Source organism: Ursus americanus, chromosome 17 (assembly GCF_024610735.1).
Source record: "Ursus americanus isolate L20-20 chromosome 17, mUrsAme1.1.p, whole genome shotgun sequence".
Lineage (NCBI taxonomy): Eukaryota > Metazoa > Chordata > Mammalia > Carnivora > Ursidae > Ursus > Ursus americanus.
In genome coordinates, this window is record NC_142143.1 from 35165008 (window position 1) to 35180379 (window position 15372).

General features: G+C 37.5%; 1 protein-coding gene across 4 annotated transcripts in view; it reads right to left on the minus strand.

The window, feature by feature from the left end:
- Positions 1–7638: 7638 nt before the first annotated feature.
- Positions 7639–15372, minus strand: part of METTL25 (methyltransferase like 25) — a 137376-nt gene continuing 129642 nt past the window's right edge. For 2 of the 4 annotated variants that reach the window (XR_015727151.1, XR_015727154.1), the window contains 3 exons: positions 12147–12254; positions 10961–11039; positions 7640–8997 (listed from right to left, as the gene is read on the minus strand). The gene's annotated coding sequence lies outside the window, so the exon portion shown is untranslated. Of the gene's footprint in view, positions 8998–10960; positions 11040–12146; positions 12255–15372 lie in introns of all 4 variants that reach the window. The other 2 variants (XR_015727153.1, XR_015727152.1) reach the window with 2 other exon arrangements.

Sequence of the window (15372 nt, forward strand, 5' to 3'; positions counted from 1 at the left end):
GAAAGCATCAGTTACCTAACGCTCAGATGTAATTACACAGAAATGACAGTTGTGCCCAAATGAAATAGAATAATTTAGATGAGCATTTCGTAATGGTGCTCTCCACAATTCTTACAAAATCTGGTGCTGAAAAAACACTAGTGCAAAGTGGAAGTCTAAGGGAAGATATGTAATTAGCAACTCTTTAGATGACTACTTTTCTAAGGAAATTTCTGTAATGAAGCAAACCATTAGGCTGCCTATTAAAATTATACTCTGTGTATTGAAAATAAAGACCAGAAAAGCAGAATGGATTGCCTCTTTCTGACTTGTTTAGTAAGGCTTATTCAAAGTCAGGGTTCTACCTGACTTTAAATAAGATTTATACAATGGAATTCCACTTCAAAGATCCTCTTGAACCGCTGACTTGAGTTAGGAAAAAAAGATGATAATTGTGTGATTTCGCAGGTAGATTCACATTATAAATTAAATTTTCTTCACTTCGCCAGAGTTGGTGAGTCTCAGAAGCAGACCTCTTTTTCTTATCAGGGAAATGGATTCTCATCCCAAATAGACTTTGAAGGTTATTAGAGATTTTGTTTCCACTTTACACCTTAAAATTTTTCTATTTTAAAACTATTCCTATAAAAAGTCAAACAATAAAGATATGCTTAAAGAAGAAGTTAAATAGTCTTTCATCCTCCACTTCCCCCTCCAGTCTTATCTGACTGAGGTAACCAACGTCATCAGTGTATTTCCTTTTTTAATGAAAATTGAATCATACTGTACACATTAATATGCACTCTGTTTGTTATTGGTATGTGAGGAACCTCTCTCCTCCAGGGCAGTACAGGCATAATATTTCAAGTAAGTGTGCACTAGAATTTATCCACCAGACCATTTGTTTTCAGATTTTATTTTTTGTCACCACAAAGAATGTGTCAAAAAATATGTACATGTTCTTATGTTGACAAAACATGAAATGAGATTTCTCTAATTTGCAGTTATTTTAGGGTAATTTCAAGGTGCTACCACATCCTTTCAACATAGTAAAAGAAAATGACATTTGCTGACAGAAGACATTGATAATAAAGATAAAAGAGTGTAAAGAATAAATTTAAATAATTTAGGGTACAAGTGATCCCATTCACTTCTGCAGTGTGGTACTTGTAATACTCAACCTTTATAAACTATTTCTAGATCTCTGAAGAAGGCCGTGAAGTCTCCATACTCATGTGAAGACCTTGGGTTGTTTGTCAAAGTGTGGTTCCTTGAGCATGGTCACAACAAAGATTCCATTGCCCACCACCCAGAGATTTTTAATTAGTGGGTTTGGAGTCGGGCTCAGGTAGCTTTACTTTTCAACAAAAATCCCCAAGCAGAATTCCCAGGTGAAAGCACTGGGTTTTGCAAGCTTTGGACCAGGGGTCAGCCAAGTTCAGCTAGCCACCTGTTTTTTATGGCCTGTGAGCTAAGAAAGTTTTTCACATTTTTAAATGGTTGAGAAAAAATCAAAAGAAGTATAATTATTTCATGATATGTAAAAATTATATACAATCCAAATTTCAGCATCTATAAAAAAAGTGTTATTGGAATATAGCCACACCCATTCATTCCATATCATCTATGGCTGCTTTGGTTCATGCAACAGCGGAGTCACAGAGTTGCCACAGAAACCATATGGCAATAGCCAAAATATTTACAATCTGTTCCCTTACAGAGAAAGTTATGCCAGCTCCTGGACTAGATGATCTCTAAGGTCCCTGCCATTTCTGAATGTATTCTATTCACTGTAGTTATTTACCTCCTTTAATATGCAAATACCCTGGAGCTGGTGCAGACACACCGGAGGCACAAACTGTGTGTGAAGGCCAGACGCCATGATGAGTCTCTTTTCATCAGCCACTTAGAAATTAGGAGGTTATGTGACCAACATAAAATAAATTATACATTAGCACAATCAGAAAATGGAAACAACCACAATAGCTAACACTCTTGTGGCACATTATACGTACCAAGGCCTGTGTTCAGTGTTTCCCATACATCAACTCATGGAATCATCACAACTCTATGGGCAGGACCTATCTTTATTTACCTTTTCCAGTTGAGGAAACTGAGGCATAGAGAGTTAACTAACTTGACTGAGGACACATAATTGTAAGTAGCAGAGTGGGGATTTGAACCAACGCAGTCCAGCTGTAGTAGTCTAGCTGGGCTTAAAAACACTAAGCTATCACTGCAAGAGATAAGGTAAGAGAAATTTAAAGGTAAAAATCACTATGTTTGAACTCCAATCTTAATTGCAATTTGGAAAGTTAGGGGAGTGGATACTATCCTCAGAGGAATATTCTGCTACCTCAGGGTCATGAGGTCTAATATCCTCAGGGCCAATTAGAAACATCACTGAAAGGAGAACACTGCCTTCTCAAACTCAGTTCCTTTTTCTACTCTGAATAACATCGTGGAAACAGAGCCTTTTTATCACAGAAAATCTTCATCGTAAGCTGTGATGGTAACGGGAGTTGCAGGGCAAGGAAACCACCATGTGTGGTGGGGACTGCGTTCAGGAGAGGGCATGCCCCATTGAAAAAGGGCCCGCTTCTCAACTCTAGCTTATTATTGACATGTAGAAATGAGGGCAATTCCAATTCTTAATAGTGTAATTCCCCAACGCTTAAAAGTTCAACAATTAACTCAAATATTAAAAACAAACAAATAAAACCCACTGTCCGGGCCAAAGTAAGACTTCAAACCACAAGTGTGTGACCCATACTTAAGCAATTTTCTCTTTAGGCTAAATCATCTTAATTCCAAACTTTTCCACATGGATCTCTGGGTCCAGACCTTTAATGAGGATCATGGTTGTATCCTTGAACTGGTGTCAAGCTTTGCAGTCATCTGTAGCTGATAGGAGTTACAAATTTAACTTTCAGAAGCTGAAGTCCTACCTGGCAGACAGTTACACTATGTTCAAGCTTAATGCCCTCCTCATGCATGTTATAAGAAATGTCTGCTTTATATTATAGTAGGCAAGCTCTACCCAGACCGGCACCATTGATAAGTGTTTTTCCTTAATGGAAAAGCGTATTTTCATAGCTTTTCCAGGAATATCTTGATGCCTTTAATGGAGCCATAATCCGTTCCCTTATTTAATCTTAAATCACACAATGCTTATTTCACTGAATATAATGGCTTATGCACATTCACTAATGGCCCCTAAATAAAAGACCTTTTTTAAAATTTGAAAGTGCTTCAGAGTACACAACAAGGAAAAGAACAAACAGAAAAATGCCAGTTGTTTAGCTGAAGTGAAAAATAATAATGCTCAGAACACTGAAACTTGAGTGATAAATCACTGTAATAAAATAATTAAAAACATTCGTCATTCTGACAATCTGAAATAGTATTTAAATTGTTCAGACATTTTGCTAAAAACCTACCTAAAGAACCTTCAGATCCTACAGGAAACCGTTTTTTATAGAACAATATTTTAAAATATTTTCCAAGAGAATCTATTCAGAAAATAGGGCCTTAAATGGAATTTCAAAATCAATCAAAATTTATTGCTCAAATTTGACTTTTATGTGTTCTGGTCGGAGTTCATGGACTCTGCACAAAGTGAGCATTATTTTGAATATTTTCAGTTGGTTTAATATATAGTGTCATAAATAAAGGACAAGTTGTCTTCAGAGGCCTGCCTAGGAGTTTGGAGTGTGAAAAACATGGCAGTTTGGCACTGAAAAACAACTCTCAAATGAAAATTAAATAATTATATAGAAGGACAAACAGGACACTGAATTCTTAGATGTGGAACTTTATAAAACATCAATTAAAACTAAATCACAAAACCCTAAATACGGTGTGGTATCCCGGCTAGATCATACAACAGAAAGAAGACATTCGTGGAAAACTGTTGAAATATGCATAAAGCCTGCAGTTAATAGTAATGTACCAATGTTGGCTTCTTGGTTTCGACAAATGCACCGGAGGACTGTAAGATGTTAACATTAGAGGAAACTGGGTGATAGGTATATGGGAGTTCTATTTTTGGAAATTTTTTGTAAATCTAAAATTATTCCAAAATAAAAAGGTCATTTAAAAAAATCACAGAACAATCGGTGTATTGATCTGTGCTCTTAAAGCATCCAACAGAATACGGTAGGCTGACAAAATTCACATGCAGCTAAGTGCCATTCATTATGCACGTGTGGGTGATGTGTGTATGCGAAGTGGACAGGTGGGAGATGTGTGAAAACAGTTAACACATGTCAATCTTTTCCTTTGAGTCCTGCTGCTCCAAGTTTAAAAGGATATAAATGAGGGTGGAAAGTGAGTTCCTAAACATCTTATTCATAAAATAAATATTAATAAAATATATTAGTAAATAATAAATATATTTAAACTTTAGGAATTTGTCACTGTGTTAAAAAAGATAGGTCATCATAACTGGACAACTTTCAACTTTTGCTTTTATTTGTGCGCTTTTGATTTTTTTTAAGGTTTTGTGTCTTTTTGTGATATCTTCAAATATATACTAATGAAATTGATTATACTTTGTTTCCAAATTCTATAAACCACAACTTTATACTCATTTCTGTCCCTTCACCAAAAAGACTACATTGTGATGGGTTTCTCTTTTGCTGTATAGAACAGAGGCATTAATGAGGTGGATGAAATCTATGTCAGCATGTTATATTTAATAGGTCTGCTTTCAGGCAGGATAGAGTAGGTCATGGCAAAGCCAACACATTCACTGCAAAACCAAAAGAAGGTAAAAACTACAAAACACATATTTTAATGATGTCAGAGAGTAAGGAAATAGCATAAACAAAAATTCCAGAGAAAGGAGAACCACGTTAGGAAATAGGCTGGCAATTGTTGGCCATCATTTTGCTTTGGGTTTGAGAATTAATCTTGACTGAAGCAGAGAGATTCCACTGGGGAAAAGAGATCCCAGCAGATCTTTTAGCTTTCTTTTGGGCTAGAGGAATCAAAAGGAAACGTGTAGGGTCTCAGTGATAGATGATAACGGTGGGACAGCTGAAATGCAAGAAGAGTCTGAACTTGTGCCAAATGACATTCTGATATGGTTGAAATCTCAAGAATCAGGATTAGGACACACGGATCCAACTGAAACAAAGGGTGGATTAGATTCAAGGCACCAAGTACTCCTACCTCACCACCTGCTAGAATTGCAGCAGCCAACTGTGTCCCCTTTCTACTGCTGTACAAACACCAATTCCTGTGTCAAAGTGTCCAGCAAATGGAAACCATCAGAGGAGCAACCTCAGGTTCAGCGGTGATGGTACTGTGTGAGTGAAGAGGGTGAGGCTCCTTCCTGGAGACCAAAGGAATCTCAGATAGCCCGGGGCGGGGTAAGGGGGCTCATCTATAGATTGACCACTGGGTGCTCTGAAGACATCTCATGCTCCACGAGGAAAATGTATACCAGTTGTCAGTATGACTCCACCCCAGATGACATTAAGAACTGATTCCTGTGTGGGACTTCAATCTTCTGGATTAGTAGGTGTAACATTTTTTCTCTCTCTCAGTAAAGATGAATTCAGGATATTTGCCTTGAGGGAGCCAGAATCTTTAATTCATACACAGAGTTGCATTAAAGAATAACAGCAGCAGCTCTGTGCTGGAAATTGTGCAAAGGTAATAGAAGAGCCGAGCTGCCGTTAGTGATTCAAAAGTGGCATCATTTCTTGATGGGTTCAGTCACTTTTTTTTTTAATTTGTTTTTATACTCCACTATTCTTGGCTTTACTCCAACATGCATTGTTCTAAGAAGTCACGAAGGGAATGTCAAATCTAGCTTCTTGGTGCACTTCATTTGTCACCAGAAAAGAACAACTTAAACCTGAATCACCAGAAAGATTTGCTCCTGGGCCTGTTAATTACAGTGAAATTGAAGAATTGAAATGCAATGTCATGACCTCAGAGAATATTTCATTCCCTTTATTTCACCCTCATCTGAATGTATAACCAGCCATATTTCACAGTCTGGGGTTTACTTATTGAAACAAAGCAGGTATGTGGCACATGATGTAATCTCTAAACCACTTCAGCTTGTCCTATTTGTCAGTCGAGGTGTGCGCTCAGTTTAGAACAGCTTCTGCTCACTCGGGTCTCTCTCATACGCTCGGTGGTTGAAGAGTTAGATTTATATAAAGTTCTTGACACCACAATAAAAGAGGCCACATTTATATGAACTGCGAAGTGCAATAAAAGACTCAGAAAACCAAATAAAATCTTGAGGAACACTGCCAATATATGGGAAGACAGTATAGCATATATTTTTATTTTATTTTGCTTTGCTGATTTGTATACTGAGTTCTCATAAATGGAAAAAAAATGGCACATTCTAAAAAACTGTTAAAAGTAGCATTGGACTGTTTTGTTTAATGAAGGGCTCAATTTGAATTCTGACTATAAACAATAGGAAACTGGGGTCATTTTAGGAGTTAATTTGTCACAAGTTTTTCCGATTACAAAGAAGCATTTAATTTATACACTTTTATTCTTATAAAAGTGTCTAATAGAGGAAAATAAAACACCAAACATCAATAAATGTTATTTTAGCAAATATAATTTTTAGATGTACTATTACTTCACATATATAAAACATATGGCATAGAGGAATATGATATATTTAAACATAAATCCATTTAGAAATATTAGCTAGATCTTTTATCGCATCTTTCCCACATGGGTCAACTAGAAAGTCTATAATAAACAGTAGTTGCCATATGTTACAGATTAATATTAGTTGCAGATAATTTATAATTTTTAGAACCAAGTCAATCTTTCACACAAGTTTAGGTTCCTCTGTTACTTCCTTTCATAATATCCTGTTTATCCTTTCATTTTATTTGTTAAATTATAATAATTGATGAATTGTGCAATTTTTGTTAAAGTGCTTTTCCTGTTATGTTCTGAACTTCATAAGGTCTGGGATTATGTTTTCTTGCTCACTACACTTTGCTTAATATGTAGCCCAGTGCTTAAAACATAGATGTGCTCAATAAAGCTGTGCTTAATGAATCAAGAACTGAAAGATCTGCACCAGGGGTGGCAACCTATGGCTCAAATCCAGCTTGTTGCCTGCTTTCTACAGCCATCACGTTAAGAATGCTTATTTTTTTCTTCTATTTTTAACTGGATCTATTTTTCAAATGGTTATTTAAGTACCTAAATAGCAGCCTCAGTTTTGCTTGTTGGCCCATAAATTCTAAAATATTTACTATTTGGCCCTTCAAGAAAAATGTTTCCTGACCCTGATTTAGACCACCCCTGTCCAAAAGAACTATGGCAATGATGGAAATATTACATATCTGTGCCCTCCAACAGGATAGCCACAAATCACATATGGCTATTGACCACATGAAATTTGTCAAGTGTGACCAAGAAATGCAACTTTTCATTTTAACTAATTTAAATAAGCCCATGAGGCTAGCAGCTAGCGTATTAGCAGCTGGTCTAGATATACAAAAGAATAGACATCGTGTAAACACAGTAAACACTTACTTGGAGATCAAACATATCTTTGGCCTTTCTGGCAAAAAATTGAATAAAAAAATAAAATAAATGATCACCAGTTCATTAAAACAACTAACATTATGACAATACAAGACCCAAAGGTAAAAATTAATTCATTTAATTTGGCAGTTACACAGAAACTCATTTAAAATAAGTGGTAAAATAAGTGGTGGTTGGTTCTTCATTCTATGAGCTATAAATGAAAAAAAATTATTTTGGATAAGGCAGATGTTACTGTTCTATTAGCAAGTAAATGAAGGACATTGCTTTTATGAAGATTTTGAAGCTTCTCTGCTTTATTGAAAGACACATCACTTATTTACAAATAAATTCTTGAAATACATAGAATCCTATTAAAGCAAAATGTTCTCTAGCACAGTAGGAAAACATTACAGCACATAAACAAAGTAAAAACAGCGATATAATCCAACAGTATCCTCAAACAGCATTAAAATAGGTATTAAAGTGGCCTGAGAAGTAAAGATTCAAATTGCAAAGTGAAGTTTAAACACCCACATTCACATGTGATTTCAAGTCTTTAAGTTGAGAAGCGCTTATAAGGAAATCTGAAATGTGTGCTATTTAGGATTGAAATTGTTTGCTGCTGTTATTTATAACACAAAGTAAGTTTGAAAATTTAAAAATTAGAGTATATTTCTTTTCTTGCTTATACTGTTTCTTACATGTCTTATGTATGAAATAATATCTCCCTGAGTAAAACTACTTTGGCTACCGCCTTTTATTTCAAATGATTGTATCATTAGGGAAAAATCTGAAATCATGGTGGACAAATAATCCCTTAATGCTTTTTCTGGCTAGCAAGTAATTTGTCAAAGCAATCCAATTTCTAAATAGCGTACAAACTCAATAAGACACTGAGCCAATGCATCTGTTCCTCTCTGTAGAGTATGCACAAATGCCTTTCATTTGGGGGGAAAATCCAAAGACTGAACTCTCTGAAAGGACAATTTAGTTGTAGTCACAAAATATAATTTATAATGTCTCTCTGATAAAACTTTAGAATTTTTTAAGAAGTCAAGTTTTATTGAGATACTATTATTTAATATGCAGCAATATTCACCCTTTTTAAGTATACTGTTTAATGAATTTGACAAATATACAAATTGTGCATTCACCACCCCAATTAACATATGGGACATTTTCATCACCCCAGAAAGTTCCCTTATGCCCCTTTGTAGACGATCCTTTCCTTTACCCACAGCCCACTGGCAACCAGTGATCAATCTGTTCGTCTCTACAGTTTCGACTTTTCTAGAATGTCATATAAATGGAACCATATAGAATGTAATCTGTTGTATCTGTCTTATTTCACTTAGCTACTTAGTGTAATGCTTCTGAAATTCATCCATGTTGTTGCATGTACATGTAGTTCATTGCTTGTTGTTGAGAAGTATTCCATCATATGAATACATCACAATAATTTTATCCATTCTGCTGGTGATAGACGTTCAGCTACAGGAATAAAGCAACTATTAACATTTGCTGTGTGGACATGTTTTCATTTCTCTTGGGTAAATATCTATGAGTGGAATTGTTGGGTCATATGGTAAGTACATGTTTAATTTTATAAAAATCTGCCAAACTATTCTCCAAAATAACTAAATCATTTGCATTTGCATGAGCAATCTTTAGAGCTCCAGTTGTTTTATGTGGGCTCTAACAATATTATCAATCCTTTTAATTTTAGTCATTTGAAAGGTTGTGTAGTGGTATCTCCCTGTCTCCTTGTGCTTTTAATTCATATTTTCCTGATGATTAACGATGAATATTTTTACACGTGTTCATTGCTGTTTGTATATCTTTCTTGGTGAAATATTTGTTAAAATCTTTTGCCTTTCTTTTTACTGAGTTTGTCTATTTATGTACTCTGCATACAACCTCTTTATCAGGTACGAGCTTTGCTAATTTTTTTTCTTTTACCAATCTGTGAACTGTCAATTTTCTTAACAGTGTCTTTTGAAAGGCAGACATTTTAAATTTGATGAAGCCCAATTTGTGAAATCTTCACTTATGGTTGTTTTTGGTGCCTAAGAAATCTTTCCTTAACCAAAGGTCACAAATACTTTTTCCTATGTTTCCTTCTAGTAATTTTTTACATTCAGATCAAAGATCCATTTCAAGTAACTTGTACGCGACATGTGGTAAGGGTTAAGATTTTTTGGTTTTTCATTTTGATATGCAGTTGTTTGCAACACTTGTTGAAAAAAGTATTTAAACCCACTGAATTGCTTTGGCAGCTCTGTCAAAGTCAACTGGTGGAACAGGTGTGGGCTGATTGCTGAGCTCACTAGTCTGTGCCATTCATCTGGATAAACCATCTTTAAACAAATACCACCCTGCTGTCATCACTGTAGTTTTCTAGTAAGTCTTGTAAACTGTTATATTTTATATAAATAAAGTGAATATTTATATCCTTCAGAAACCAAAGTACCTCTAAAACAGTTGTTTACTATAGCATGTAGGTAGAGGCCTGCACTGATTTGAGAAGATACCATTCCTCCAAAGATGAAAGAATTGCTATTCTTGGTAGTTACTTTAGGTGTTCTGTTTCCCTGAGTTCCACAGACAGGGGTTTACTGAGCCCAGGGGATCCACAGATAGAATTCAGGGCATCCGTGATCTTGGATCTTGGAGAAAATGTTCTTTATTTTCACTAACTGCTAGTTGTAATTTCGGGTTTCCTTCTGTTATAAATGTGGATAATAAACCTCAGTAGTATTGGCAGTACTTGTAACTCTTGCCAGTAGAAGGTACAGATATCTCCATGTCACATTATAGTTATGGTCGATATCTTCAAATATTGTTGACATTTATTGTTACTTAAAAATTAGAGTTTTAGGACGTGATCTTTTTATTCGATGAGTTAATAAAGAAACACACATACTACTAAATCATAACTTAAAAAAATTCTTTTAGTAACGATCTCCATATGATTGGTTTCCTTTGTCATATTATGTATTTCACTTTGTATTTAAAAGAAAATGTCTGAGAAGAGGCCCAAAGATGTTTCCAGATGGCCAAAGGGGTCCATGGCACAGAAATGGTTTAGATTTGCCCTCTGTATTCCCACTTCACAGACCTACTACTTGGGCTGTCTTTCATTAAAAGTATCTTTACTACTACAGTTTAGAATATTGCACTACGACCAGCTCTGCCTTATTTCATCTTATACTATATACAATCATAATATATTGTGTATTATTTCATCTTATTAAGAAAGGTTCAATAAACCTTTATTAAACATGTGAGATTAGACAATGCTGCAGGTCAGAATCTGGAGATTCAAAGGTGTATCACATGGTTCCTGCCTTTGAGGAACTTAGGTTCCACTAGGCAGAAAAGGAAGTAGGCATGCAATTTACAGTCTATGTGCCCTAATAAGCATACATGAGAGTGACCTAGATGATGTTCTTACCCTTCACGTGGGTGGTGGTGGAGGTGTGGGCAGAATATCAGCAAACGCTTCCCACAGGAATTGATACATATGAGGACACCTGGAGAATAAGAAAGCAGTTAACTAGAATGGGAAGAGACTATGTCACACAGAGGAAACATGAACAAGCATCCAAGTCATCTCTGCCTGGAGCACTGGAGCAGAAGAATGGCCAAGGGAGGAATCATGCATTGCCTATCCCTGACTCCCCTAGGAAGTGGCAAGGAAGACAATCATTCTCACATCGCAGAAACCGAAACAGCTTCCCATTCTTGATTAGAGTATTCAGGTTGCATTTATCAGTCTATTCGGACAGGCAAAAGTTCTTTCCCCCAGGTCCTTCTTTCCCCAGAAGCTGTTAAGTGCTGAGCCCTTGGCTGGTGGAGCCCTTCTTGCAAGGGCCCCTCCCTATTTCCAGTAGCCTTCTTTAGGGTGCCCTCCCCAGGCTCTCTTAGTGTGTCTCTTAGGCTGTAGCCAGTTTCCTTCACTCCTAGACTGGTGGATGGTGCATGATCATGCACTTAGCATGGAGAAAGGGTAGGGACACCCAAATACAGACTCATAGCCCCGATTTCTTTAGCACTTCAGCCCTGGGGGACCCAGTCTAGAGCAGTGAGGTCCTCTCCCATCCTGGATTGAATGAGTCATTTATTACATCCTAAACAGAGATTGTTACTAAAAAACATTCCTATTTAAACTGTCCTCAAGCCTGGCAGCAGCAGGGGCCGCTCAGCTAATTAGGGACTAATTGACTCTTTAGCAATGTTATCAGCTGTGACAGAGTCTTTCCTGCCTGTGTCTGCCAGGGTACTGGGACCATTCTTTGTGATGGGTTCCACTTTCACTTTATCAGAATCTAAATGGAGCAAATTCCAGCCTCATATCCCCGATATTCTCACGAAGATAGGAGTGTAGATGTAAATTCTTTATATTCTTGAGGGCTTCTGTTTAGTCTGGGAAATTGTTTCATCTTGCTCAGTTATCCTTATGGGAAACAGACAGCCTACCTTTTAGAGGTTTCTGCTTCCAATTACTGAGGTGACATTACACTTTCTGAGGAAGAGGACGGTGCCCTTTCTTGCTCTTGTGTAGGAGAGGATTTTTTTTTTTCGTTTTTGGTAGGCATTTTTAATTAATTATCACCATAAAATTTCCTGACTTCACTTACCTGGCATTATTCTTTTCTCTCAAAGGAAAGGCTAGTTTTTTCCCCATGGAGGATCAGTGTATTCATTTCCTTCCTTTTCTCCACAGCATGTTCTGAACGTGTTCACTGCTAGGCATAGGACAAACAGTAAAAGTGATATGTTTTCTGCCCCACCAGGATGGATGGAGGAACGCAAACATTTTAAAAGTAAGTGCGATAAAGTCATATTCATCTGTACAAAGTTGGGACATCATAGAAAAGACAGTGATTTATATGTGGAGGCAAGATCATAAATATTTATATGTGGAGGCAAGATCATAAATATTGAAAGACAATGTAGGAAAGTGTCGACTAGAAGAGAAAGGGATATTAGCCTTCAGCAAGAGGGAATGCTGAGGGCAACGTCCAGATGGAGGTAACATTTGGGATATTGTGGGAGTCACAGAAAGTCTGGATAGTTTGGAACTATGGTTAGATGGAGTGCAGCAAAAGATTATGTTGATGAAGTAACCAGGAAAAGCACCATGGAGGATCTGGATGCCATGCTAAAGAGTTTGGATTTTCCTGTAAGAAAATGGGAAGGCCATAGAAGAGTTATAGGCAGGGGTAGGAGATCAATGCCAAGGAAACCAGGAGGGTACTTATGAGGCCCTGAAGTTAGACAGTAGAATGACAATGTCATAGAATGACAATGATTTAATGTTTCGAAGGGATTGGAAGGAGAGGAGTCTAGGGTGATTTTGGTTTTCAGTGGCAAGTGTCCTTCACTGAAAAGGCATATCAGAGGAAAAGTGCTTTTGACAAGAAAGTTTAATTTTAGACATGTTGATTTTGAGGTGCTAGGGGAATACCCATGGAGAATGGCAATGTCCATCAGGCAGTTGGGTGAACATGGCCAAAAGCTCAGAAGAGAGACTCAGGAGGGAGAACCAGCCTAGAAATTAAATCTAAGTGAGCATCATCAGATACAGGCAGTTTTGGAAGCCATGACCATGTTTTGGCTTCACATGGTCAAACATTGCCTCCAGAATTTTCCTATACATCATGACCTTTTAGCGCTCATGCCAAAGTGTTTTCTATTTCAAATTCCTAAGGAAGAGAGAATCTGATAGGTCTGACTCTTCTTTTTGAGCCAGGTCACATCAGAGATCTAGGCCACCTTGACCAGGTGTCTACTCTTACTCCTATCACCTGTGGTCTTAGGTATAAAATATGGCTGCCCAAGTTCATCCTTTGGCAGGAGATATGGGCAAGAAGAAAAAAATGTGGTCAAGTTGAATGACATCTACAGTTTAAGAAAGTTTAAAGATGGGAATCCTCAACAACGGCAGATGCCATAGCATTGTCAAGAAAGAGTCCTTTGGGTCTGATGATATGGATGCCAGTGAGGGCACTGGCCAGTTGCTGGGATGGCAGAGAGGCATCTGGTTGCTGTGAGTTGGCAATGAACAAAGGCAGGAAGTGGAGACATAGAGTTGTGTCTTCCCTCAACCATGATCTTAACCTCCAACTTTATAATATAAAGGCAAGGAAGGGGGGTGATATTGATACAGGTCAGAGTCTAGTGGTAGTTGTCCTTTTTTTCCCCTTCTCAAACATGTATTTTATTTTTTAGGTATCTGCCCTTGTTCTGAAGTAGAACTGTGGGTCAGGACTTATGAGCACAGATAACAGAATTACCCTTAGAAAAAGAAAGTATCTCTTTAAATGAGACTGTGGGAAGGAGGGCAGGAGAAGTGATGTGGGTGATCTGTAGGAAAGGTAAGAGGTTGGCAAAGGGCACGCAAAGTCTCTCTCCCTTCACTCCAAACCTTATCTAATACAGGCCTTTATACACCTTCTTAACCAAATGAACAAACTCCTGTAGTGGCTGAAAGTCTGTAGTCATGAGGTTTTTCCCTGTTCCTGGAGGAAAAGGGGAGCAGGATATAATGAAATAGTACTGATCTTGGAAGTCAGAAAACCTGGGTAACCTTGGGAAAATCATGTACATGTCTTTGAAATCCACTGTAGGGTGGGAATATTTTACTTACAATGGCAGAGGTATACCAATATACTATGGAAACTTAGAAGGAAAAATTAAGCCTGCTAAGGTCACTCGGGGAAGAGTTCCAGAGAGAGTGGCATTTGAGATGGGTCATGAAATGTGAGCAGAGCTTACCAGGCCAAAAGGTAAGGGAAAGGGGTTTGACTCAGGATAAGTGTACAACATCGTACACAGAATGTGACCATCAGAGGCCTGGAATAATAATTATCATACACAGAAAGCAACCAACAGAGGCCTCTTATGGCCTCTGTTTGAATCGCCAAAAACTTGGAACTACACGTCTTCGCCTTGTCCCCTGAACAAAACACACGCACCCCCCATCAGCTAGCCCCAACACGCTCTTATGTCTAATACTGCTGTGTTCTTCTTCCTTCTTACTCATTCTCCCACTGCTGCTGTCCTTTTCCACTGAGGCCTTCTGGAAATCCTTTAGAGAAAACCAACTACCCCGTGCTATCACCTTTTTTACCATACACCACCTTCCCCAAAGCTTAACATTTGTTTATTGTCAATTGATGCTATTTTCCTAAATTCTCTGAATAATGTTTTTTTTCAAGTACTCTCTAGATATTTTTCCTCAGTAACTACCTGAATACTCCTAACGTAGACAACCATTTATGGATCTTGAGCTCTAACTTTCCTATGGGCTCTATGTTGCATATTGGATATCCTTATCATTTGGATGTTGCACAGACACAGCATATCCAAAATTGAACAATAATCCTCCTAATTTTCAAGCAGCCCTACACTTTCTTTCTCGGTAAATGGCCATACTACTCAGCTAGCCACCCGAACTAGAAACTTGGGGGGAGGTGAAGGGTGGGGATCCTAGACTTCATTCTCTCCCTCGCATGTAATACACAATCAGTAACCAAGTCATGATAATTTTACCCCTTGAATTGATTATTATTATTATTTTCTTTTCCATTTCTACTTCCTCTACCTTAATCCAGGCATTATCACTTTTCATTTAGGTTTTTGAAATGGGCTCCTAACTGCTGTCCTGGCCTCCGGCTAGATTCTACTCCAATCCATCCTCTAGCCTATAGTCACAGTGATTTTTCTAAAATAGAAATATAATCACATCACTCTCTTCTTAAACTCCCTCAATGAATCCTTATGCCATGAGAGGAAATGTACCCCTTTAGCATGGCATTCAAGGTCTTCCAGATCTAGGATCTTGTCAAACCGCTTTGCAAT